The sequence below is a fragment of the Anabrus simplex genome, chromosome 10, assembly GCF_040414725.1.
Source record: "Anabrus simplex isolate iqAnaSimp1 chromosome 10, ASM4041472v1, whole genome shotgun sequence".
NCBI classification, from domain to species: domain Eukaryota; kingdom Metazoa; phylum Arthropoda; class Insecta; order Orthoptera; family Tettigoniidae; genus Anabrus; species Anabrus simplex.
Genome location: NC_090274.1, coordinates 62,760,828 through 62,787,500, shown reverse-complemented (window position 1 = coordinate 62,787,500; position 26,673 = coordinate 62,760,828).

The following is a 26,673-nucleotide window of genomic DNA, read 5'->3' as shown; positions in this document are numbered from 1 at the left end:
ATCACTTTCGGGCATCAGATCATCAATCTTGCAGGACTTATGATATTGGTCAACATAAATCTTCTCGATTATGTATGTGGAAGATAAGATGATCTGAACACCATTCGATGACACTAGCAGAAAATCTAGCTGCCGGTTTCACTGAAGAATGACCTGTGTGGAAAACTCTGAATAGGCTCAGAACAGGGGTCACAAGGGCAATCATAAACCTTTTGCGACTGTGGAGTTCAACAAACTACGGAGCACTTAAACCAATGCCACCCTTTAATGAGGATGAATAACGAAATGATGGAAAAAAAGGAAAGAACGAGCGCTCAAAGAACGTGGGGGAAACGAAACTTTTCTTTTTTAATTTTCGTTTACGCCGCACCGACACAGGTAGGTCTTATGATGACGACCGGATAGGAAAGGGACAGGAGTGGGAAGGAAGTGGCCGTGGCCTTAATTATGGTACAGCCCCAGCATTTGCCCAGGTGTGAAAATGGGAAACCACAGATTTGTCTTCAAGCTTGCCGGCAGTGTGACTAAAACTCGCTACCTCTCGGATGCATGCTGATAGCTCCGTGACCCAATTTGCACATTCACTTCCTTGTAAAACGGAATGTAAAGGACATGTTTGGGGGCAGTGGGAGAGGGGGTGAATTGCGGAACTTCATAGACCTCTTCTACTACCAGTCATTTTCAATAATGACTGTATAATGACTGTCCGACTCCTGACTGAATGGGCAGCGTTCCTGTTTCGATTCCCGGCCGGGTTGGAAATTTTAATCGTGGCTAATTAATTTTTCTGGCTCGACGAGTGGTTGTTTATGTTTGTTCCAACACTTTCCTCTTCTCATTCAGACAACACACCACAGTACCTACCCCCACAGAAACACGCGATAGTGATTACATGCCGCCACCTAGGTTTGGCATCAGGCCATAAAACGGGGCCAGATTGACATGTGCAACACAGTTCGCACCCGCGGCCCCATAAGTGTGCGAAATGTGCTAGAAGAAGAAGAAGAAGAAGAAGAAGCTGATATTGTATAATTATTAAACCGATAAAGACATCTACAATAGTTCGTAACTAAAGAAATTATGCACATTAGCAGCTCTACCACAAGATCCGCAGTATCTTATCATATAAATGTGTCTTCCATGATGTATGCTCTACAATTCAACGTGCTGAGGTTTAATACAATGCAAGATGCCCTGTCTGAACACGATGAAGTGCCACGTTTCAAAGGTGCAGATGAGAAAGGAACTTTGAGATTAGAAAACTTTCCCAACAAAGAATACTCTGACTTCATTGTTCTCCACAAGATACCTTAATTTCGTCAAGCTCATAAAAAATTCAAATATTACATCCAAACTGCCCCAGAAGTATGAATTCTGTTTCATTATAAGTGACGTGATTGTCTTTTCACAGCGAACTTGTAACTCTGGATGTTCGAATTATATAGAGTTATTTCTTAAAATTATTCCTCGGATGAAAGCCAACGCAATTTTCTTACAAGGCTACAAAGACGCACTGGTGGGTTGTGTTAGGTACCAGCACAATTAAAATGGAACTCTTCATTGTTTGCTACCTGAGCAATCGAAGACAAGTGGTTGAAGAGGAAAGAATTCGATCAAATGAATTTCATAATCAAATGGAGTACCACAAGGCTCGGATTTAGGTCCTCTTCTATTTCTTCTTCAGATAAATGACTTACGTGATAATACAGAATCCAATGCCAGTTCGGTGATACTACATTTTAAATGAGGCTAAAATAGTCGAAGAACTCAATGTGCTATATAAGCAAGTATTGAATATGACAGTTGAATAGTTCACTACGAGTCAACTCACGGTAAATGTTAACATGTCTTTGTCAATTGTATTTAATTTAAATAAAAGTCAAGTGAATCATGATAATCAGCATATGAAACTATTAGGAATACATTTAGATTCAAACTTGAAGTGGAATGCTCACACAGACTTTATTTGAGGTACAGTATCAACAGTAGCGTATCTCTTGAGAGTCGTCAAAGATAAAGTTCCAAGTAAATAACTTTTAAATGCCTGCTTTTCATTCTTTCACAGTATTCTTTAATACGGAATTCTACATCGGAGAAACTGTAGCCAGATTTCTGAAATCTTTCTTCTTCAGAAAAGGGCATTACGTATTGTAACAAAATCTCTAGGTCTATATTTATTAAGCTGTCCGTTATGAATGTTGTGAACAAACATATTTACAAATCACTTCTGAAAGTATATGCAGGAACAGGCAAAATCAAGCTCAGAAGTGATGTTCATAATTATAATACCAGGTCAGCGAACCAAGTCGATGTACCTCGTCATGGGTTACAAAAGACGGTTTCAGTTGAAGATGTTTAATGATGATGATGATGATGATATGATGATAATGATGATGATGATGATGATGGTTGTTGTTTAGAGGGGCCTAACATCTAGGTAATCGGCCCTTAATGGTAACAAATGAGACGAAACGTAATTCAATTAAAAAGTCCAAAATCCTCCCCCGACCAGAAATTACAACGTGAGGACGAAGAATGAATGGATGGATATGAATTTAAAACAATCAGTGGATCCGACCCGCAATGCCCCACATTCCCAGAAACTAGCATTAAACAATAGTATTACTAACCAAAGGACTGCTTCTAAAGCACAATACTTAATCAATGATGCTTGAAGTCTAAAGGGGTCCAAAATCCAGGTGGTACTTATCGTTAGGAAAGTAGAACAATGGTATTTGTCATGTTGCGGTACTAATCAAAAGTAGCGTAGACCCGCGGTATTCCACACATTATAGTACTACTCACAGGTAATGTAATGCGCACATTTAACACAGACCTATGGTATTTTCACATTGCGGCGCCATTTACAGGCAATGCAAACCTATGGTGTTCCTCACATAGGTGCACTAACCACAGGGACCCGCACTATCCCGTGGTGTTCCTCACATAGTAGGTGCTAATCATAGGCAACGCAGACCCATGGTGTCGCTCATATAGTGGTACTAATCACAGGTACTGTAAAACTCGCCCTGACTCACACAATGTCACTCCTAATCACAAACCTACGTTACTTTTTACCTAACATAGTGGTACTGCACGCAAGTAAAAGCGATCATGGTGTTCCCTGTGTGATGGTACTAGTTACAAGTAGTCTCATGGTTCTAATTCGATCGTCCCTTGGTCGCCCCTTTTAGTCGCCTCTTAAAACAGGCAGGGATACCGTGAGTGTATTCTTCGTCTGCGTCCCCCACCCACAGGGGGTTGTGAGTTTGGCCCGCGAGAGCTATGTTATTTCGCTCAAGTCCCCCGGCAAGCCGGTTAGCACCCCGCTATCCGCCACCTGGGACGCGCTACGTGGGTGCATCATCTCTCCACCTGCTACGCCAGCGCAGTAGGTTCGTGGAAAGATGTTTAATAAACTACCTGTAGATCAAGGACTGCCGTGTAATATATTCAGAAGTAAGCTTAAGAAGTGGTTACGCACGCACCCCATTTAATGAGTGCAGGAATACCATGAAATTAATGAATTTGTTATTAGATTGTGTATGCACTGAATATTATGATTTTATATTTTGTCAATGTATATTGTATGTAACATACTTAATGACTGAATAAAATGATATTCTCTTCTATTCCATAGTTGTACGCTGATTGAAGTTCAGATTCACATGTCCTTCCACAAGTGCCAGTCTGGTTTCTTAATTTCTTATCTGACAGAAAAGAAACTGAACGATCGTATTTTCGCTCCGGCTAAGAAGCCCCCACTTACGTACAGGAAACTCACTATAAACATACAATGCAAGAGTTTGTGTTGAGTATGTTCCACTCATCACGATTCATACCCCCTTTCTTCAAGGACATCAAAATTCCAATAAAAATATTAATGTTAATCAATGTTTTGGATAAGCAGATGATAATAATAATATTACGAAGAAAACTCCCTCGGCTTTATTATTCTAATTTATTTCAGAATGACCCAATCAGTCATGAATGGGCACACTTACTAATTGCCCCTTATTTACAAGTTTCACTTCTGTACAAACACCAGGGAGTTCCGGCTGGTTGGAATTGCCTGGGGACGGCTAATCCTTACTCCTTACCTCATACAGCAGCTGTGCGTAGACCGCTGGATCTGAACACAGGGCTACGGGCCCCTCGAAGACTGTTTGTTGGTTCGATTCCGAAGACAGTCCAGTAATTCACACAGTCACATGCAGTGAACAACTAAACAGCTCAACAGTATTCAACAGCAGGACGATACTCACAACAGCGAATACGAACACAAGTCCATTTACCCCCCCCCCCTTCACGATAGGCGAGCCTCAGTCTACAGAAATACACAAACACACCGTAGTCTTCCGTTCCACACGTCGTCTGCAGTCCAGCTGTTCGCTTGGCAATCCGACTCACACACACAAGCTCCTCGTTAAGACCTCAGTTGGACAAAAGTGACAGCCAACACCTCTGTCAGCCTCAACCCAGCCACCGAAACCTAACACACTGAGTCTGACACCAACTCCACTACTGACTCCGAGTCCAGCACCAACACCGCCTCCACCATGGAGCCCAAATCTGAGTGACAGTCCGCGGCTAGCCTCCCTTTTTATAGCCCGGGTGATGTGAACCAGAACATTCGCGAGGTGGATAGAGGTGGAACATTCTCGTTGAACCTCCAAGAAACTCACAGGTAAGACAGCTGACAAGAATACACGGAAAGGCCGGCCATGCCCTCCCGGTCAGCTGGCTGATTCACAAGAGAGTACCGAAAGGGGCTGACACAGGGCTGGCACGTAATAATAATAATAATAATAATAATAATAATAATAATAATAATAATAATAATAATAATAATTGTTACGGAGATATCCGTGGTAGGTAGAGGTGAAAGAAGGTGCGGGTGTGAATGGGTTTCAAGCTACGAAATTAACGTGCAATGTAAAATTAATTTAAAATTTAACTAGGTTATATTTTCTTTTCAAAAACAAGAGATAACAATCATAACAGGTACAGAGTAGCAAAAATGTAGGTACAATATTACTGGGTTCGGGCTCAGTGCCCTTACTTCATAACTCTTGGGCAATCAGCCCCGCCTTACCCCCAAAAAAAATTTTAGCCAAGGGGCAGAAAACCCCATTCATGCCCAGGAGCACTGGCTCCAAACATTACACATAAAGCCTGCACGAGGCATACCGAAACAAATTTCAAAGAGCGATCCGCTCTCAAAATTGTAAGCCTATCACAAGGCCACACCAAACTCTACCTTCAAGCTGTCCTCTAAGGACGTATTTACAGGGGTAAAATACCCAAACTACGGAGGTCTATTACATGAAAAGAAGGTTGATTACATGACCTCTAAAATAACAATTTGATAGGAGGCGAACTTGCACTCCTAATACACTTTGTTTTTTAAAACCTAATCTGGCTCTGGGCCACTAACGCAAGGGCTAATCCCATACTACAGAGGTGACTTAGAGAAGAACACTTTACATTACATAAACGAAGAATAGCTTGAGAAAATAAGTTCACCTCGAAACAAATGTGAGTGGGAGCTCGAGAGGGTTAGCACTCTCTATCCCAATATGTAGCTTTACAAGAAAAAGATGAAAAGAGTAATTACATTTTAGGAAAAGGTTACATGATGGAAATGCTTCGAACCCGCCGCGAGTGTTAAACTGCCGACCTAGCAAGAAAAGAAGTTATTAATAGGCCATTACCTGGTGTTGAACGGCAGAAGAAGAAAGAGGCGCTTCCCGCCTCCTGCTATGTACTTAATACACTGAAAGATGGAACAGAAGTGGCCCGGAGACCCCAAAATCAGCAGTTTATATCCTCTCGCGGAAGTTTCTAGGCGTTAGGGGAAAGAAAACACCCTCCCACAAAATCTTTATTGGTTCGGGAAAAGAAACCCCTACATAGAGGAAAAAGAAACACATTATTGGTGGAAAATTAATTAAAGAAATTCGGGATTGGCTAGATCCAAACTAAGGGGAAAAAGAGGGGTATACAGCCAACTTAAACAATGACAGAAGGAAATTTAACAAAGAACAAACTCTTGAAATAAAAATTTCTCCAACAAAATAGTTCTTTGACTCCGCACTAGGTCGCACTATTGTTGATCTTCAGTAGTGTCCTCTAGAAGAGAAAGTTCACACTTCTTACTTCAAGCGAAACAAAAACACATCAAAAGTGACACAGTTCAAAAACTCAAAAATTTCCAGGTAGTGACATCTTCTGAGGAATTAGTAGATTAATAGTGTAGATAAAGTTCGGACTTCCTCCAGAAGAGGAGTTTCAACTGGCGCAACTTTTAAATAAACAGAGTAGAGGTGTACCGCCCGGTACAGACCTCCCCCCCCAAAAGTTCCTCCAGGGGTGACACATGAAATCAGTTTGAAACCAAGTCCAAGTAATGATGTTGATACGAAGATAGATAGCAGAAGCATTTACAAGATTTCTTAATTCAGTTGCAAAATGTTGTTGTTGCAGGTGAATGAAAGTCTTTATGTTTGTAGAATTTGAATTTCTGAAGATAAACTTTTAATGCTTAAAAGTGAAGAAAAGTTTTGCAATGTCCACCAAATATTGTTGTTGAATTCCCAAGTGTAATTATTGCTTATGGTGACTGTCCATGTAGTTGATGTAGATTGAGTCGGATGGCCAGACCGGCCGTTGCAGCTTGCGTCCAACGGAGGCCGCTCGGACCCCTCAAGTACCCTGAGATACCGCTCGCCCGCACTATGAGGGGAGCAGAGGTGTTGAAGTCCGCCGCGCCCGCGGTGAACAGATACAGGCTGCGGGCATGTAGTAGGTCGTGCGCCGCACATCAGCCTTGGCCGGGAGGAGAGCTCCGGTTCGCCGTGCACATGTCGTCTTCGCTGGAGAGGAGGGGGCCCATCCCCCTCCCCAGATCTGCACGGCGCTGCGCGGCTGCGGGGGCGCTGAAACATTAAAGCTAGGCGGCAGAATTGTGTTGGACTATCATCTTCTTTGAGGGTACAGGCTTGTGGAGAGGTTGAGGGGCCAGCGGCGTGTAGATATCCATGGCATTTACTATTATGAAGCCACAGTGTAAGGTGAAGCAGGAGACGGGAGCGTGGTAATGGCCGTGGCAAGAACAGGATGGTAGTTTAACGGGTCGGGGCAGGTTTTACACAAGGCTTACATCTAAAACCAAAATATTACAGAAGGGGCAGAATGCCTTAAAAGTGAAACTCAAAAAAAAAAAAAATATAACCTTCATATCCTTTCAAAATAATATGAAGCAAGTTAACACAGAAATTACACCGGTTTCACCTGGGACAGGTGAACTCTAAATATCCTCTCGGTGGCTGGATTACTTAGCAATAAGGTAACCGGCGTAAGAAAATCGAGAATGATACAAGGCCCATGAAATCTGGGGGCAAGCTTGCCCGCGGGAACAAAATTTTTGACCATAACCTGGTCACCTACCTTCAAAGTGGTGGGTCTCCGTCCACGATCATACCTTTCCCTAACCTTTTCATGAGACACTTTAAGATTGGCTTTAGCCTTCTTCCAAAGATCTTTAATGTTATCCGGATCTATTGTCTCGGGTAGAATGTCATTCAAAGACCAGAGGTTAGAGAGCGGCGAGTTGGGAACAAACTTGAACATCAAGGAAGCTGGAGTAAACTTGTGAGATTCATGAACCGCCGAATTCAAAGCAAAAGCTATCCAATGCAGGGACGTGTCCCACCTGGAAGGATCTTCATGATGATAGGCAATGAGTGCGGACCTGAGATTACGGTTAACCCGTTCAGCCAGAGAAGGTTGAGGGTAATAAGCAGAAGTAGTTACATGAGAGATGGACAAGTCAAAACAGAATTTACGAAATAAATTTGATGTGAACGCCTTAGCATTATCAGATACAATATATTGACACGGACCAAAAGAAGCAAATATAGAATTTAAGCAAGTAATGGTTGACTGAGCGGTAGCCAGCTTAGTCGGAAATAACCAGGAAAATCTTGTAAAACCATCTACACACACAAAGATGAACTTGTTGGCATTGCCCTTTGACTGGGGGAAGGGTCCCACATAATCAATATACAGGCGTTCCATGGGGCGCGACGCTTGATGAGAAGACAAAAGGCCTACTTTAGTGGACATGGTGGGTTTACTGAGCAAACAAGATTTACAAGCTTTTACAAGTTCACGGATTTCACCGTCCATACCTTTCCATATGAACATTTCACGAATCTTTTCACGAGTTTTAAAGATTCCAAGATGCCCCCCCAATGGGGTCTCATGATAGTATTTGAAGATCATAGGTACAAGAACCGCTGGAACAACAACTTTCATCAACTTATCATGCCTCGAAGGGCAACATAGAACACCATTCCTCAGAACATAAGGGACAGCATGTTCCCCAGAAGAAAGGGTTTCCATTATAGGAGCCAGCGTCGGATCTTCACGTTGGTATTTCTCAATATCCCTAAAAAGCATGGGAGCATCTGTTAAGATGGCATTAACACCAGATAGTATGGACTCGGAAGGTGATGAACTATCGACCGGTTCGTGGGTCTCGACGTCGTTATGAAACATACGGCTGAGTCCATCAGCAACAACATTTTCGGTACCTCTGATATGTCGTACATCGAATTGGAAGGCAGAAATACGGATGGCCCAACGGGCTATACGACCAGTACGATGCGGCCTACCTAAGACCCAGCTTAAGGCTTGATTATCTGTCTCCAGGTCGAATTTAACATGTTCCAGATAGAGACGGAATTTTTCTAAGGCGAATAAGACTGCCAACCCTTCGAGCTCATAGATGGAATACTTGGCTTCTTGAGCCGATAGAGTCCTAGATGCATAGGCGATGGGACGCCTCCCTAGTTCAGTCTCTTGAAGAAGGACTGCAGCTACAGCTGACGACGACGCGTCCGTTTGGACGATGAATTTCTTCGAGAAATCAGGCATAGCAAGTACAGGGGCATTACAGAGAGCTAATTTAAGATCTTGGAAAGCGGCTTGTTGAGAAGGTCCCCACTCGAATTTGATGCCTTTCCTACGAAGAAGGTTTAAGGGCGCCGCTCTATTAGCGAAGTTAGGAATAAACTTCCTGAAGAAATTCACCATACCAACGAATCTAGCGATACCTTTGATGTCCTTAGGAGGTTTAAAATCACGGATGGCCTGTGTTCTAGAATGATCGACAGCTACCCCATCGGGTGACACAATATGCCCTAGGAATGACATAGAGGGCTTAGCAAAGGCAACCTTGGACAACTTGACAGTTAACCCAGCCTTACGAAGGCGATTCAGAACTTCTCGCAGATGATCTAGATGTTCTTCAAAAGTCTCGGAAAATACGACGACATCATCCAAGTAGTGATATAAGTACTCAAATTTGATGTCGGAGAAGACCCTATCTAGTAGCCTAGTGAGCACAGCTGCCCCCGTGGGGAGCCCGAAAGGCACGCGGTTGTATTCGTATAAGTTCCAGTCCGTGGCAAACGCTGTAAGATGTTTAGACTCTTCGGCAAGGGGAATTTGATTATAGGCCTGATTCAAGTCCAAGATGGTGAAGAACTTGGCCTTACGAAACCATGAAAAGCAAGAATGAAGGTCGGGAAGGGGCACAGATTGCAACACCACCTTCCGATTGAGAGCCCTGTAATCAATGACAGGCCTGAAGCCTCCTTGGGGTTTCGGGACTAGAAAAATAGGCGAAGAATACGCTGACTTAGAGGGCCTAATAATACCATCCTTCAACATCTGATCGATGATTTCTTTCAGAGCCTTCATTTTAGGTGGAGATAGCCTATACGGTGGAAAACGGACAGGAATCGAGTCCGTGACCTCAATTTTGTATTCAATAAGGTCAGTAACACCAAGAGTATCAGAGAACACCTCGGGAAACGACTGACACAGTTTGCGAATACTATCAGCCTGCTCCTCAGGTAGATGTCTAAGGTCTAACAACATCTCATCCTGGGTAGGCGAAATAGATGAACAGGATTCAGAATTACACTTTAACAAGGGAATTCTACAATTGGACGCAAATTTGAATGTGCACGACCTACTCTGGAGATCGAGCACAAGACCAGTGTGAGAAATAAAGTCAGCTCCCAATATAATGGGGCAAGACAATTGCTTGGCCACAAACAATTTAACTTTCCATGTAAACTTAAAAACACGAATTTTGACCAGTAAGGAACCTAGAATTTCTAATGGAGATGAATTAGCCGAAACGTATTGAACAGGAGAAGAGACATAGTCAGGGAGTTTACAAACAGATTTCAATTTAGAATACCAATCAGCCGAAATAATGGAACAAACACTGCCTGAATCTAAGAGAGCTGTTATAGGCTCGTTATTTAACTCAATCTTAAGAAAAGGAACAGGTGCGGGGGTATCCGCCGCAATCCTAAGACACTCTTTAGGGCATTCAAAAGATGAATTTGAAGGCTGGTCGTTCTCTGCATTTACAACCTGTTTACTAGGGGCTGAGTCTCGGGAAGATGGATTAGTCGGCTCAGCCGACGCCACTAGTCACTTTTTATTATTGGCATAGCTGGAATTTGCATCAGAAGTTGAGCAGGAGGGGGTGCTATTTGAGTTTGGGCAATTCTTGGCGATATGTGAGAAGGCCCCACACTTAAAACAGCCTTGTGATGACCCTGCTCCATTCCTTGTCCCACTTGACTTGATCAGAGGACACTTATTCCGCAGATGGTCAGGCGACCCGCAAGCATAACATTTACGGGGATTGACTGGTCGGCGAGGTGGAGGCCGAGTGTTACTAAAGGAAGGCGGGGGTTCTTTCGCCACACGCAAGGAATCGGCATACCTAACTCCTTCCGCAGAGACGGCTAATGCTTCCAGTTCAGAGAAGGTTTGCGGGCACGCCGCGAAACACAAATATGACCTGTAGGGTGGTGAAATCCCTTCGACAATAGCTTGCACGATCTGATCCTCAGGGAAGTGGAGAGCAAACACCCTAGTATAAAACTTAATATCTTGGATGAAGTCTGCCAGGTTTTCATCCAAGCGCTGTACCCGATAATAGTATTTCTGAATAAGGGAGGACCTGGCCCTAGCCGGGATGAAGTTAGCTAGCAAATGGGCATGGAAATCCTCAATAGAAGATTGCTCGGCGATGGCTCTAACTATTTTGTCAGATAGGACACCAATAGCATAAGGATAGATAATTTGCAAAATTTGACATGGGGAAAGAGAAAACACAAGGGCATGATCCTGAAATTCCACTAGAAATCTTAAAAATGAAATTACGTCACTGGTGGTGTTGACGGAAAACTTAGAGATACCTCTAAGCAACATTGCCAATGGATGAGGCAAACTGCTGAACCCAGGTGACATAGTCGTTAAAGGTTTCAATGGCAAAGAAGTTAATTCAGAGCGGATGTTACTCAATGACGCACGGCGTTCAGATTCGTTGTTCGATGGGGCAGAGATAGTTTGAGCAGCAACGGTTATCCTATTGACTTCTCCCTGAGGAGGCTCTTCCTCGTTACCTACATTCACCGTGGCGGGTTGATCAGTTTTGGGAGGAGCTTCGCCGGTTAGCAATTGAGTGACCTTATTAGACAATTCAGAAATAGTTTCAAGGAGCGTATTAGCTTGCTTCCTCTGAACGTCATTCACCTTTAGAGACAACAGATCATTAACTCTATTTGCAAAGTGATACAGCCTGCCTTGCACACGCTTAATTTGATTAGGAGATGGATCGTTTTCATCAAAAAAGCTGACTACCGATGCTAGCCCAGTAATATTCTCGACAATCGTGGAAAGAGAGTCATCAATTTCTTTCTCTCCCAAATTGGGGATGGAAATGGGCAAATCAAGGGACTCTCTAAGCTTGTTAGTGTCTATTGCAACCGTGCCTCCAGATTGAACGTTTCTGATAGTTAACTCATATATCAACTCCTCTTTGCGCAAGTAGTTAAGGAGGAGAACATCGCGAGGGCCGGGCATGATGACAGAACAATTTTGAAAAACTCAAAAAATTCCAGCAACTGAGAAAATTGTTAGAGTTCGAATCAAAGCAATGTTTAGCCGTCAAAAGGGGCTAAATTGAGACCCATTCAACCACGCTCTGCTACCACTTGTTACGGAGATATCCGTGGTAGGTAGAGGTGAAAGAAGGTGCGGGTGTGAATGGGTTTCAAGCTACGAAATTAACGTGCAATGTAAAATTAATTTAAAATTTAACTAGGTTATATTTTCTTTTCAAAAACAAGAGATAACAATCATAACAGGTACAGAGTAGCAAAAATGTAGGTACAATATTACTGGGTTCGGGCTCAGTGCCCTTACTTCATAACTCTTGGGCAATCAGCCCCGCCTTACCCCCAAAAAAAATTTTAGCCAAGGGGCAGAAAACCCCATTCATGCCCAGGAGCACTGGCTCCAAACATTACACATAAAGCCTGCACGAGGCATACCGAAACAAATTTCAAAGAGCGATCCGCTCTCAAAATTGTAAGCCTATCACAAGGCCACACCAAACTCTACCTTCAAGCTGTCCTCTAAGGACGTATTTACAGGGGTAAAATACCCAAACTACGGAGGTCTATTACATGAAAAGAAGGTTGATTACATGACCTCTAAAATAACAATTTGATAGGAGGCGAACTTGCACTCCTAATACACTTTGTTTTTTAAAACCTAATCTGGCTCTGGGCCACTAACGCAAGGGCTAATCCCATACTACAGAGGTGACTTAGAGAAGAACACTTTACATTACATAAACGAAGAATAGCTTGAGAAAATAAGTTCACCTCGAAACAAATGTGAGTGGGAGCTCGAGAGGGTTAGCACTCTCTATCCCAATATGTAGCTTTACAAGAAAAAGATGAAAAGAGTAATTACATTTTAGGAAAAGGTTACATGATGGAAATGCTTCGAACCCGCCGCGAGTGTTAAACTGCCGACCTAGCAAGAAAAGAAGTTATTAATAGGCCATTACCTGGTGTTGAACGGCAGAAGAAGAAAGAGGCGCTTCCCGCCTCCTGCTATGTACTTAATACACTGAAAGATGGAACAGAAGTGGCCCGGAGACCCCAAAATCAGCAGTTTATATCCTCTCGCGGAAGTTTCTAGGCGTTAGGGGAAAGAAAACACCCTCCCACAAAATCTTTATTGGTTCGGGAAAAGAAACCCCTACATAGAGGAAAAAGAAACACATTATTGGTGGAAAATTAATTAAAGAAATTCGGGATTGGCTAGATCCAAACTAAGGGGAAAAAGAGGGGTATACAGCCAACTTAAACAATGACAGAAGGAAATTTAACAAAGAACAAACTCTTGAAATAAAAATTTCTCCAACAAAATAGTTCTTTGACTCCGCACTAGGTCGCACTATTGTTGATCTTCAGTAGTGTCCTCTAGAAGAGAAAGTTCACACTTCTTACTTCAAGCGAAACAAAAACACATCAAAAGTGACACAGTTCAAAAACTCAAAAATTTCCAGGTAGTGACATCTTCTGAGGAATTAGTAGATTAATAGTGTAGATAAAGTTCGGACTTCCTCCAGAAGAGGAGTTTCAACTGGCGCAACTTTTAAATAAACAGAGTAGAGGTGTACCGCCCGGTACAATAATAATAATAATAATAATAATCCTATGGCCTTAGCTAAAGTTTGGGCATGTATTTTCATTTGGCACTATCTAGGATACCTGAGTGTCAATTTCGGCATTATATGTGTTACTCTTCCAGGTGGCAGAGGAACGGATTTCTGTTAGGAGACCGATGGCTGCGTTGTAATTAATTTTGTCGGGTTAATGTCAAATGTGTCAGCACGCCGTCATTGGATGAAATGGAGTGTCGAACGCATTTCATTCCGCCATTTAAGCAACCAACATCCTCCGTCGAATTTAAACTCGCTATCTTGGGTTCCAACGACCTTCACCCCTATCACTAATCCACGAATAAAGGAGCTAAGTATATAATACATTAGTTTGTGGAACAACAGTTGACTAAATATCAGTACGTAATCGAAAATGGACATGTATTCTTTTTCAACATCGTGTCTGTATGCATAATATAAGGCAAATTAAGAGGGTATCATTTTTAATTTTTATACTATTTTTTATTATTTTCGGAGATGCCGAGGTACCGGAATTTTGTCCCGCAGGAGTTCTTTCACAGGAGGCTAACGTATTTGAGCACCTTTACATACCTTTGGACTGACCCAGGATCAAACATTGTTTTTCCCATTTTTCGTGATGAATATTGTCTTATTTGCTCTAAAAATTTCACTTAAATAGGATATGAGCTAAAAAATACCGTTTGAGCCTCATGGGGCTATGGGATCACATTTTTTTATTGGTTGGCCATCTTTCAGAACCGTACGAAATATTGATCGTAAATGGGGCACACATTTATCTTGGCATTTCCTGACTAAGGTTTTGTTATGAAGGTATTGATAATGAAGATCCAGTAAGTTACCTACACCGAGGTGTGTCATATGTAACACAACCCATCGTTATAAACTAACCAGTAGAGTTTCACAAGTAGTTAGGAGAGAAAGTCCACGCCTTCCATCCACCTACGCGATCCCTCCAAGCAGTAGAATAATGTGTGTTGCTGACAGAAGAACGCTCGATGTTATTTAGGAATTAATAGGTTTTTATATTTTGCACGTATGGGGAAACGAGCTAACAGTGTTCAATATTTCACAGCTAGACAACTCGGTCTTTACATAAAAACTAATATTGGGTGTGTGAACGTAATGCAATCCTGAATTTGGCTGCAACAATGAGCACGGTTTTGGTGATATTGATTGTAAAGGAAAATACGACAATATCATCATCATCATCATCGGCATTTACTCACCGGTGAGTATAACAATGAAATGGCGTATGGCTTTTAGTGCCGGGAGTGCCCGAGGACATGTTCGGCTCGCCAGGTGCAGGTCTTTTGATTTGACGTCCGTAGGCGATCTGCGCGTCATGATGAGGATGAAATGATGATGAAGACGACACATACACCCAGCCCCCGTGCCAGAGAAATTAACCAATTAAGGTTAAAATTCTCGACCCTGCCGGGAATCGAACGCGGGACTCCTGTGACCAAAGACCAGCACGCCAACCATTTAGCCATGGAGCCGGACAGTATAACAATAGGATTGTGTCACGCCAAATTTGCCCGTCAGACAGCATAATGGTAATTAGAGGCATATGCAAAGGGGTGTTGGATTTGAGCTCTCTTTCCTCCCTCCTTAACGTTTAACCACTCTTTTAATATTAGGGTGCAGTTTGGGTCGCGTAGCTATCAGCTTGCATTCGGGAGATAGTGGGTTCGAACCCCACTGTCGGCAGCCCTGAAGAATGTTTTCCGCGGTGTCGCATTTTCACACCAAAAAATTCAGCGACTGTACCCTTTCCTATCCCATCGTCGCCATAAAACCTAACTGCTGGTGCGACGTAAAGCAAATGTTAAAAATATATATTAAAATTAGGCCTATATGATTATTATTATTATTATTATTATTATTATTATTATTATTATTATTATTATTATTATTATTATTATTGATGGACACTGTAACAGCAGACCCACACCGTTCTTTGCGATGAACGCTTCTCTACGCAGACGATGTCATATTGACCTCTGAGAACTAGATGGATCTGCAATGCCAAACGCAAGAATGAAGCGATCGGCTGGCGCATTACGGCCTGCGCCTCAGTAAAAACAAGGCTCAATATATGACGTCAGATCCACAAGCAATTGGAACCATTCAGGTGGACGGTGAGGACCTGCCGCGAGTGACAAGATTCAAGTATAATACCAATGTGGTTGGTCCGTTATTGGACATTATGAATTTTCCACCAAACTCATTCCTGGTTGCCAGCGTTTCGCCCGAGTGTGCTAAGTTGGGCATGGCTAGTGCATACCGTGGAGGCCACTGTATAGGCTACTTGGAGCAACCGGCAGTGCCATTGCACTAAGAGAGACCTTGTCTCATTTTCAAAAATTGATGCCTGCCTGACTATCAGATTATAAAGGTGTTGATTCCCATGGATTCAAGTATCTTGGCTCCACGATCACTGATGATGGCCGACTTGTCGAAGAGGCTAATCCGAGGATATCTGCAGCCTGGATGAAATGGGGAACAACAAGCGGCGTCACTTGCGACCGGATGATGAAAGATAATCTCAAACAAAAAAACATGTCGCACTGTCTTCCGACCTGGCCGACTATGACTCAGACAGAGCTTCGACTGGGCGTCATGGAGACTAAGGGCCGGTATTATAATACAGGTTTAAACTGCTGGTTCAGTTTAAACTTCGGTTTATCTGTCAGTCGTGTATTATAAAACCTAAGTTTAACTAGAGATTAATTTTACTGCCACTCATCTACCGTTTAAACTGAAGTTTAAGAATACATAACCTTACAACACGGCAGAACGAGTGGATCTCGAAGACATTTTAGAGGTGTTTGAAGAAATACTAAACGATGACGAAGAAGTGGTTCAAATTATTGAACGACTCCGGGCACTACGAATTTTCCGAGCAAGGGGGCATCACTTTCATATATTGATTGAAAAATAGTTTTTAAATAGGTTTAGACTTACAAAACAGACTGTCATAACCCTATTTCAGCAAATTGGTGCTAGAATAAAACATGCAATGAAAGCGTAAGAATGTACAAATTACTTTTTGAATTGTTTCAATGTCAAAAGTGTAAATTTTAGAAAATAAAGTAACTTACTTCTATTTCAGAAATCATACTGTAGAACTCCTCAGTCAGCTACTAATAGCACTGCGGTCTTATGCCTCCCGTAGTATGTTTATTAAAATGGGAGATTTCGGAGGAATTCATAAGGCCACTGTTTCACGGACTATATAAATATTTCTGTACTATATCAAAAAAGGCTTTCACGGCCGCAGATCTTATAATCACAGGAACAGAACCAGCTTTGGGGTGGTTAGGCCTGTGCATTATGCAGAGTTTCGTCCAGGCGTGACATTTGGACTCATCAGCTGGAATGGCACGCCTCCAATGGGGGAGCATTTTTTGAACGGAGAAATCATTTTTCCTTTAGCAGGTTAGCAAACTTGATTTGCTAACACGGCGGGGCCACACAGTTTGGTCTGCCACTGCTAAGCAGAGTCCTGGAGGGGCGTCGCATTCCAGCTGATGAGTCCAAATGGCACGCCTGGACGAAACTCTGCATAATGCACACGGCCTAACCACCCAAAAGCTGGTTCTATTCCTGTGATTATAAGATCTGCGGCCGTGAAAGCCTTTTTTGATATTGTATCTCCAATGGGGGAGCATTTTTTGAACGGAGAAATCATTTCTCCTTTAGCAGGTTAGCAAACTTGATTTGCTAATACGGCGGGGCCACACAGTTTGGTCTGCCACTGCTAAGCAGAGTCCTGGAGGGGCGTGTCATTCCAGCTGATGAGTCCAAATGGCACGCCTGGACGAAACTCTGCATAATGCACACGGCCTAACCACCGAAAAGCTGGTTCTATTTCTGTGATTATAAGATCTGCGGCCGTAAAAGCCTTTTTTGATATTGTATCTCCAATGGGTGAGCATTTTTTGAACGGAGAAATCATTTCTCCTTTAGCAGGTTAGCAAACTTGATTTGCTAACACGGCGGGGCCACACAGTTTGGTCTGCCACTGCTAAGCAGAGTCCTGGAGGGGCGTGCCATTCCAGCTGATGAGTTCAAATGGCACGCCTGGACGAAACTCTGCATAATGCACACGGCCTAACCACCCAAAAGCTGGTTCTATTCCTGTGATTATATTTCTGTACTATTTGCACAAGCAATTCTATTTCCTTACAATCAAAATTAGGACAACGTTTATTGCTTTTATCCGCCATTTTACCTGCAAGAAGTAAACAAAACATTATCGACAGTCATCTTTTCTCGCAAGTCACTGCTACCCAGATCGTATATATCCTTCTTCACCTCAGTTTAACTTAGGCCGGCCATGATAAGACTCAACATCGGTTTAAACTCAAGTTAGAGTTTAACTCAATCTTCAGTTTAAACCCTCATCATAATACCGGCCCTAAGATGCTGAGGTGAGCAGCTGGCGTCACTAAACTGGGCCGCATTTTCAATGAATCCATCAGGGAGAGATTTGGCGTTGCGCGGATTCAAGACAAAGTGCGCGAGAGTCGTCTACGATGGTTTGGCCTTATATTAAGGACAGACGCCGACACAATCGCGAAGACGGGTTACATGTTAGAAGTCACCGATAACAGACCGAAAGGACGACGAAAACAACGGTGAGGCGATACTCTTCATAAAGATCTGAAGAGCATCAATCTTCACCCTGACATGGCCCAGGACAGAACTAAATGGAGACAACGAATCCATGTAGCAGACCCCGCCAGCAGGAGGGACAAACGCTGAAGAAAAACATTATTATTATTATTATTATTATTATTATTATTATTATTATCATTATTTTGTCTGATAACCTAAAATAGAAGAATGCAATTGATCGAAGTAATATTTAAAACTCGAATACGAAATTATACAATTTATTTTGCATTTTAGGTACTATGAATTATTTCAGGTCAACTTAATTAGTCCACCTTTTCAATTACGTAACCTATAGGCCTAGTTTTGTATCAGGTATAAACTTCTCAAGCATTCTTAACAGAAAGGATAAGAATTAGGGATGTTCTTTTGCTTTTTATATTATAATTGATCAATTATGATGGATTCTAGATTCCCTATCATAACTGTCGTAACTGTCGTAACCCTATTTCAGCAAATTGGTGATAGAATAAAACATGCAATGAAAGCGTAAGTATGTACAAATTACTTTTTGAATTGTTTGAATGTCAAAAGTGTAAATTTTAGAAAATAAAATAACTTACTTCTATTTCAGAAATCATACTGTAGAACCCCTCAGTCAGCTACTAATAGCATTGCGGTTTTATGCTTCCCGTAGTATGTTTATTAAAATGGGAGAACTTGGGAATCTATCAGCCTTTTGCCAAATGAACTTATTGACCACGTGGTGACGCAATTCAAACAACAAGTGGAATCAGAGATAAAGCTTTTCGCAGATGATGTTATTCTGTACAGAGTAATAAATAAGTTACAAGATTGTGAGCAACTGCAAAATGACCTCGATAATGTTGTGAGATGAACAGTAGGCAATGGTATGATGATAAATGGGGATAAAAGTCAGGTTGTTAGTTTCACAAATAGGAAAAGTCCTCTCAGTTTTAATTAATGCGTTGATGGGGTGAAAGTTCCCTTTGGGGATCATTGTAAATACGTAGGTATAAATATAAGGAAAGATCTTCATTGGGGTAATCACATAAATATGATTGTAAATAATGGGTACAGATCTCTGCACATGGTTATGAGAGTATTTAGGGGTTGTAATAAGGATGTAAAGGAGAGAGCATATTTGTCTCTGGTGAGACCTCAACTTGAGTATGGTTCCAGTGTATGGGACCCTTACCAGGATTACTTGATTCAGGAACTGGAAAAAATCCAAAGAAAAGCAGCTCGATTTGTTCTGGGTGATTTCCGAAAAAAGAGTAGCGTTACAAAAATATTGCAAAGTATGAGCTGGGAAGACTTGGGAGAAAGGAGACGAGCTGCTCGACTAAGTGGTATGTTCCGAGCTGTCAGTGAAGAGATGGCGTGGGAGGACATCAGTAGACCAATAAGTTTGGATGGTGTCTTTAAAAGTAGGAAAGATCACAATATGAAGATAAAGTTGAAATTCAAGAGGACAAATTGGGGCAAATATTCGTTTATAGGAAGGGTAGTTAGGGATTGGAATAACTTAGCAAGGGAGATGTTCAATAAATTTCCAATTTCTTTGCAATCATGTAAGAAAAGGCTAGGAAAACAACAGATAGGGAATCAGCCACCTGGGCGACTGCCCTAAATGCAGATCAGTAGTGACTGATTGATTGAACAAATTTTCCCTCAATTCATGCATAAAACAATTGGTAATCAATTGCCATATTTACTACAGATCATACCAGATGGCAGCACTTTCGTAAATGGCAGCAACCGTACTTTTCGATAATGCATTCTGATTGCTCAGGTCGTATTACCGCAGTGTTATAACGATACGCTTGTCTTTAAAACAAAAGCTTCAATTAATTAAAATGTTAGAGAATGGAAAATCAGTAAAGAAATTAGCAAATGATTATGGGATTTGTTTTCATACACTTAAGATACGTTCAAAATAGCAAAGAGAAACGCTTAGAATTCACGTTTTGTACCCCAAGTGTTTTAAGTAAGTAATTTTTAAATTGGGTTAATTTATAGATAAAAGTGGTTATGGAATGTGTTAATTGTTTGACATTATTGAATTTCAAACAGTTTTGTATAAGTTTCGTTGTGCATTAAAACCCACAAAATCGTATTATCTTTGTTTTCGGTTATCCATGCGTATTCGATTAGCCCGGATAATCGGGAGTTTGCTGTAGTTACCTTAACGAACACAACTTCTATGCCAATAAAATTACTACCATAATACTAAAAGTTGACTTTGTGCTTGCTTTCTTTGATTCTCTTTCGGCACACTTTTTTTTTTTTTTACTAACACGAAAAACTTTTGCTGTTCTACCCGATGCGATCCATTCCTTATTTAACAATTTTATAATTGTACAAAAATGCTTTCTCTCTTTCTATTTTTGCTTTACAGTATCTACCAAAGTATTTGATCCCAAGTGATTCTGCTTCCTTACATACTCTAAACAAGTGTGCACCCTTAGCAGAAGATAATATGCCAGCCTTGGAGTCGATTAATTATTTCATCTTTAGGAAATCTCAAATTCATGTTATTCCAGTTCCAAATTAGAGATCACTCTGTGCTTCGGAATACAAACGAACATTAGATGATGATGATGATGATGATGATGATGTTGATGATGATGATTATTGTTGTTTAAAAGGGCCTAACACGTAGGTCAACGGCCGCTAATGGTACTAATCACTGGTAAAGCAGAACCGTGGTGTTCTTCCTATAGTGGTATTAATCACAGGCAACCTAACTGGTAACATACGTCTGTCAGACTCCAGATACTTACTTTTAAATTAAACAATATGTTCTTAACTTTTTGTTATTTATTCAACTTAATTCCTTTAAATATATGTTTTCAAACATGTCAGTTCAAAACGTAGAACAAAAAAATACAAATCCAGAAAAAACATATATGTATTAGAACGATGCTCCAAAAATGTAGACGCGTCTCTTTTTCTTAAAATCTAGAGAATAATGTGATTATTATGATCATTTCGCTGATATGTCAGTGTCATACAAAGACCATACAAACAAAACATAAAATTACTGGAAAACTCAAAACACAAATTTCAATTTTAAGGTTCAAAGTCACTGTTTGTTAGAAAGCACAGTTTCACACACCCACATACGTTCATTCATTTTTCCGCAAAGCACTCTCAGTAGATTTTTTGGCGCACTCCAAGCAGATCGGTTTTTCACACTTCTGACACGGGTACTTCGTTCTCCTTTTCAGTTTAGGATCGCAAAAGTAGTACGTTTTACGAGCCTCGAAGAATTCAGGCAGTTCATGCAGAATGTCAGGTCGTAAGACTCGCCGAGATGGTCCTGATTGTGACTCCATTATTATTTATAGGAATTAAACTCACTGTAAGTAGGAACAGTGTTATACTAACTCACAATAATCACGATAAACACTCAATACTGAATAACGTCATTCGCGAACCATAGTCACGTAACTGGTATCATACGTCTGTCAGACGGCACGATAAGTTTACTACGCACTTACTCAATGTCAAACAAAGCAAGCAGTACATCACATTCCCTACTGAAAGGTACACAAGGGAAAAAAGCAGTAGGGTCAGGAAAGGAGAGAGGATGGCCTTGGAAAATTTTTCAGCCGTCTCACAGACGTATGATACCAGTTGAGGGCTAATGGTGTTCCTTGCATGGTGGTAGTATCACTTAGTATCATGTCATCATACATAATGCAGACCCATAGTGTGTCACTCGTAATGGCACCATTCACAAACAATGTAGACCCATGGTGTTCCTCACACGGAGGCACTGAGCACAGGACAGATATACTCATGGTGTTGCTCACATAGTGGCACTAATCATAGGTAATGTAGACCCACTGTATATCACACATTATGGTACCACCCACAGGTAACACAGACCCATTTTCCTGCTAAACACCAGTCTGTGTAATGAAGCGCTCTCTCCCCCGCCACGGTGGAATGCACACAATGGTACTAATCACAGGTAATACCCAGATCCGCGGTGCGTCGCACATAATGGCACTGCTCCTACGTAACCTAGCCCCATGGTGGTACTAATCGCACGTAACGTCGAACTATAGTGTTCGGCACGTAATGGTACTAATTTCAAATAGTCACCCGTTTTAGTCGCCTCTTACGAGAGCCAGGGGATACCGTGGGTGTATTCTTCGTCGGCGTCCCCAAACCACAGGGGGTACAATTATTTAGTTTGTGAAGTGTTCAGTACAGTAAAAAGCAGTATTTCCACAGAGCAGGTCAGTCATCGTTTCTATGACCATGCAAGTGGAGAAAAAGTTATAGTTGAAGGTCAAAGGTTTTAAACCCTCTTGTCTGAGGTTATTAATTATTGCACACATTGAGTAGGAGTGCTTCGATTGAAAGGTCATTCAATGTACGTTTAATTTCATTCCATCCGGAAATATCGTGTTTCCCTCAGATTGTTTTCAAAGGCTATCCACCAGAAGCAGGGCAGTCTTTATTGGAGGATTAATCGTTTTATGAGAAGGAAGATAATTCTAGAGATGTCGAGCAGTACAACAAGGAGAGAACTCACAACGGAACTGTTTCAAATGGACCAAACATATTTCATTGCAACATCGATGAATGATCAGATTAGCAAATCAGAACGACACTCTGTCAATATCATGACACAAACCACACTAGGGACACCGAAGACAAGAAGCATGACTTTTCGCATTAATATATGTACGTTGTCAGGAAAAAGGAAGCAATTTTTCGCGTTGTTTCGCGAAATATGTCTTATCCTATCGCTTGAATTTCGCTTCATTAATTTAAAAAAAAAAATATTCATGAAAGTTTCCTTCGTGTGTTTTGTGCATGATTTATGTGAAAGATGGATAAAATAGAATCAGTATTGATAATCATTCATTATTCCTTATGCAACCTTGATTAGGACTATAACATAGCCTAATCAAGATTATATAATAAAGTACCCTTTCACCGCATGTGGCCTTCCCTTTCACCCTATATAATGCATAGTCCAGCATGGTCAGCGTACTAACATTCGGCTCAGAGGGCCCCAGTTCGATTCTCAGCCGGGACGTAGATTTTTAACGTTAAATCCTTAATTCCCAGGTTCAGGGACTGGATATTTGTGCTGTCCCCAACATCCCTGCAACTCACACGCCACTATCTTTCACTTCAATTACACGCAGTTTCCTACAAAGAACTGATGCCGCCCACCCTCGTCTTTGCATTACAAGGACTGCACCAGCTACACGAAATTATTATTAAGGGATTGCCTAGAATATTACAATCGAAGAGGTATTTCAGTCGAACTGAAAAATTCTGTTTCTCTTCCGCTGCAATTCGCAAAAACGAAATCACTGTTTTCTTAACCAAAATCATATGATTCGTTATGATATCTCAAAATCGATTCAAATTGTTGCTAGTGCGAAAAGATCATGCCTCCACAGATGACCCTCTTAAAATGCATAGTTTGACCGTGCTCGATTCTGCGACTGTAACTTAGTTAAGACCACGGTTGCTTTCTTCATACTCCTTGCCTATTCCATCGTCGCCGTAAGATCTATCTGTGTCATAGCTGTTCTTAACAGAGTAAGTTTTGTCACCCCAAACTACTGACTCAAGTTGCCAAGCCACGATATCCTACTTCTCCCCGGACCACGTTTCCCATTAATTTTCATTTGGAGTATTGCTTGCAGAAGATGGTATTTACTGTTCCGCAACATATGGACAAAGTACACCAGCTTCCTTCTCTTGATGGTAATGATAATCTCTGGTTCTTTGTTCAAACGGTGCAAAACTTCTATATCGGTCATTCTAGCTGTCCAACTTACCTTCAGCATCCTTCGGTACATCCACATTCCAAATGCTTGCAACTTCTTGCACATGGTATCAGTTAGTGTCCATGCCTCAACGCCGTATAACAGTATTCTGAAAATGTAACATCGGTGTAGTGGTGTCCATAGTGTTATGGAAATATCACGGCTTGTCAAAAGTTTTCTAAGTCTCTGAAAAAAAGTTCTGGCCTGCTGAATTCAGCATCAGATCTCATGAGCAACGTCCCAGTCATCATTGATGTGATATCCCAGGTATTTAAATGTTGCCGCTCTTGCAATCTGGTCCTTTGCTGCTGTGAGACTACCCCGAATGCCATCTTTTCTGCTTATAACCATCCACTTGGTCTTCTTTATATTAAGCCTCAAGCCCATGGCGCTGCTGGCTTCAGTGACAGCATTAAATAGTTGCTGTAAATCCTGGAGATTAGTTGCAAGTAGCACAGTTGTCGTCCGCATACCTGATGTTATTTATGATAAAACCACTAACCATTAACTCCTTGAGTCTTTCCGTAAAGAGCATCTCGAAAAATATTTTCTGAATAGATGTTGAAAAGCATGGGTGAAAGAATACAGCTTTGGCGAACTCCTTTCATAATTGAGAATTATTTCGAGACACGACCATGAACTATTATCCCCTCACTCTGGTTCCAGTATAGACTACCGAATTCTAATTCTCTAGGAATGTTCATACGTTCGTCATGGCGGACTGTGTCGAACGCTTTTTCGTGGTCGATGAAACAAGCAAAAACATCGACATTGACATCTCGGCACCTGCCGACTGAATAAAGCCTCTCTAGTACCAAAACTATGTTTGAAGCCAAACTGTGAGGTTCCGATATTCTCCTCACATTTATGAGAAATTTTCGAATGCAATACCTTTAGGAATACGTTCAGAACGTGGCTCATCAAACTAATTATTCTATATTCATTGCAGAATTTTGCATTGGCTTTCTTATGCAATATTACGAAGATTGGTTTGAGCCAGTCGCAAGGAACGGTTCCACTGCGGTGAATACTGTTGAATATGTCAACTAATAATGAAAGGAATTTTTCTTTCTCAAGCGGTTTCAGTAACTCAGCATACATCTCATCAAGGCCTGGAAAATTCCCATTCTTCGCTGTTCTTATGGCATACTCTACTTCTGCACGCGTGATGTCTACACCATCGTCTGCCCAAGCACCATGATCCTCATTTCTGCGGTTCATGAAGAGATTTTTTACATATTCCATCCATTCCCTCAGTTTCTCTCCTGTGTTCGCTAAGATGTCACCATTCTTATTACGGGGGACTCCACTAACTTTTTCGTTGTATGCACCGGTTACTAGTTTCACTTTCTTGTACATGTTGAAAAAAATCTGTCTTGAATTCAGTCATTCTATTTCATTGCATTCCCCAGAGAGTTGTTCTTTTGCATTGCTTACTTTTTGTCGTATTAACTTGATAACATAAGGTTCTTCAGTTTTTAGAAAAATAATTTGATATTTTATATCAATATTATAAGGGATTAGATAAAATTGTAGAATATAGTTTAGATATAAGTATCACCATGTTAATTGTAGCTTATCTGACGTAGTTGCCACTGTAATTGGGATACTAAGTCTTGTAGTGTGAAATAAATAAATAAATAAATAAATAAATAAATAAATAAATAAATAAATAAATAAATAAATAAATAAATAAATAAATAAATAAATAAATAAATAACTAAATAAATAAATAAATAAATAAATAAATAAATAAATAAATTAATTAATTAATTAATTAATTAATATTATTTCGAGAAAATGTCGTGCTGTTTTGTTCCTGGTTGTAAATCAGGTTACGGAAGGAAGCCTGATGCTAACGATTCTTTAAAAATCTGTTTGAGAAGTGGGCGAGATTCGTTCTGTGAAAAGATAACCGATTGTCAGCCAAAAGCAGAACATGTGACCTGCATTTTTAGGCAGATTTAATTAACTTATAAAGGCGGATTGTTTCGTTGTGAACGGCGAAACCGTTCAACCTCCTCGCGTCAGGTGAAAATTAAAACCAGGAGCGGTGCCTCATATTTTTGAAATTTACCAAAATACCTATCCGCTGAGGTAAAATCGCTGAAGGCACCCAGTAGGAAAAGGAATGAAGACAGTATCAAGAGGATGAGGAACAAGAATTACGATGTGAGTGAAGCAGTGATGGCAACAGTGAGCAGTAAGGTTCATGGCAGGCCTTACGGAAGCCCAAAGGCCAATAGTGTCTCTAAAGGCGCCTAAAAACGCAACTCGTAATTTAATGCGAGCTAAATGTCTCTTTCCTCAGTCTATGCTAGGATTAATTTCCTACAGGTACAGATTAACAACACGGAATGTTTTATGTGCTCTGTTTAGAAAGTCATTTTTTAAATTATGTAAAGCATAATATTGCTTTCGCTTTTCGTAACGTTCCATTTTATCTCGTGTGTTCTCTTATTAAAGTCCAAAGTTATTTCTTCGTGTGAACTGAGGATATTGACATGATATAGGCTTTTGGGCTCATGCCCTGTCAAGAAAATGAGGTGAAATTCTTTACGTTTCGCAGAGAACTATGCTCTGCGTAATCAGAAGAAAATCTCGACTGTCCTTGAGAAAGGCTTCTAAAAC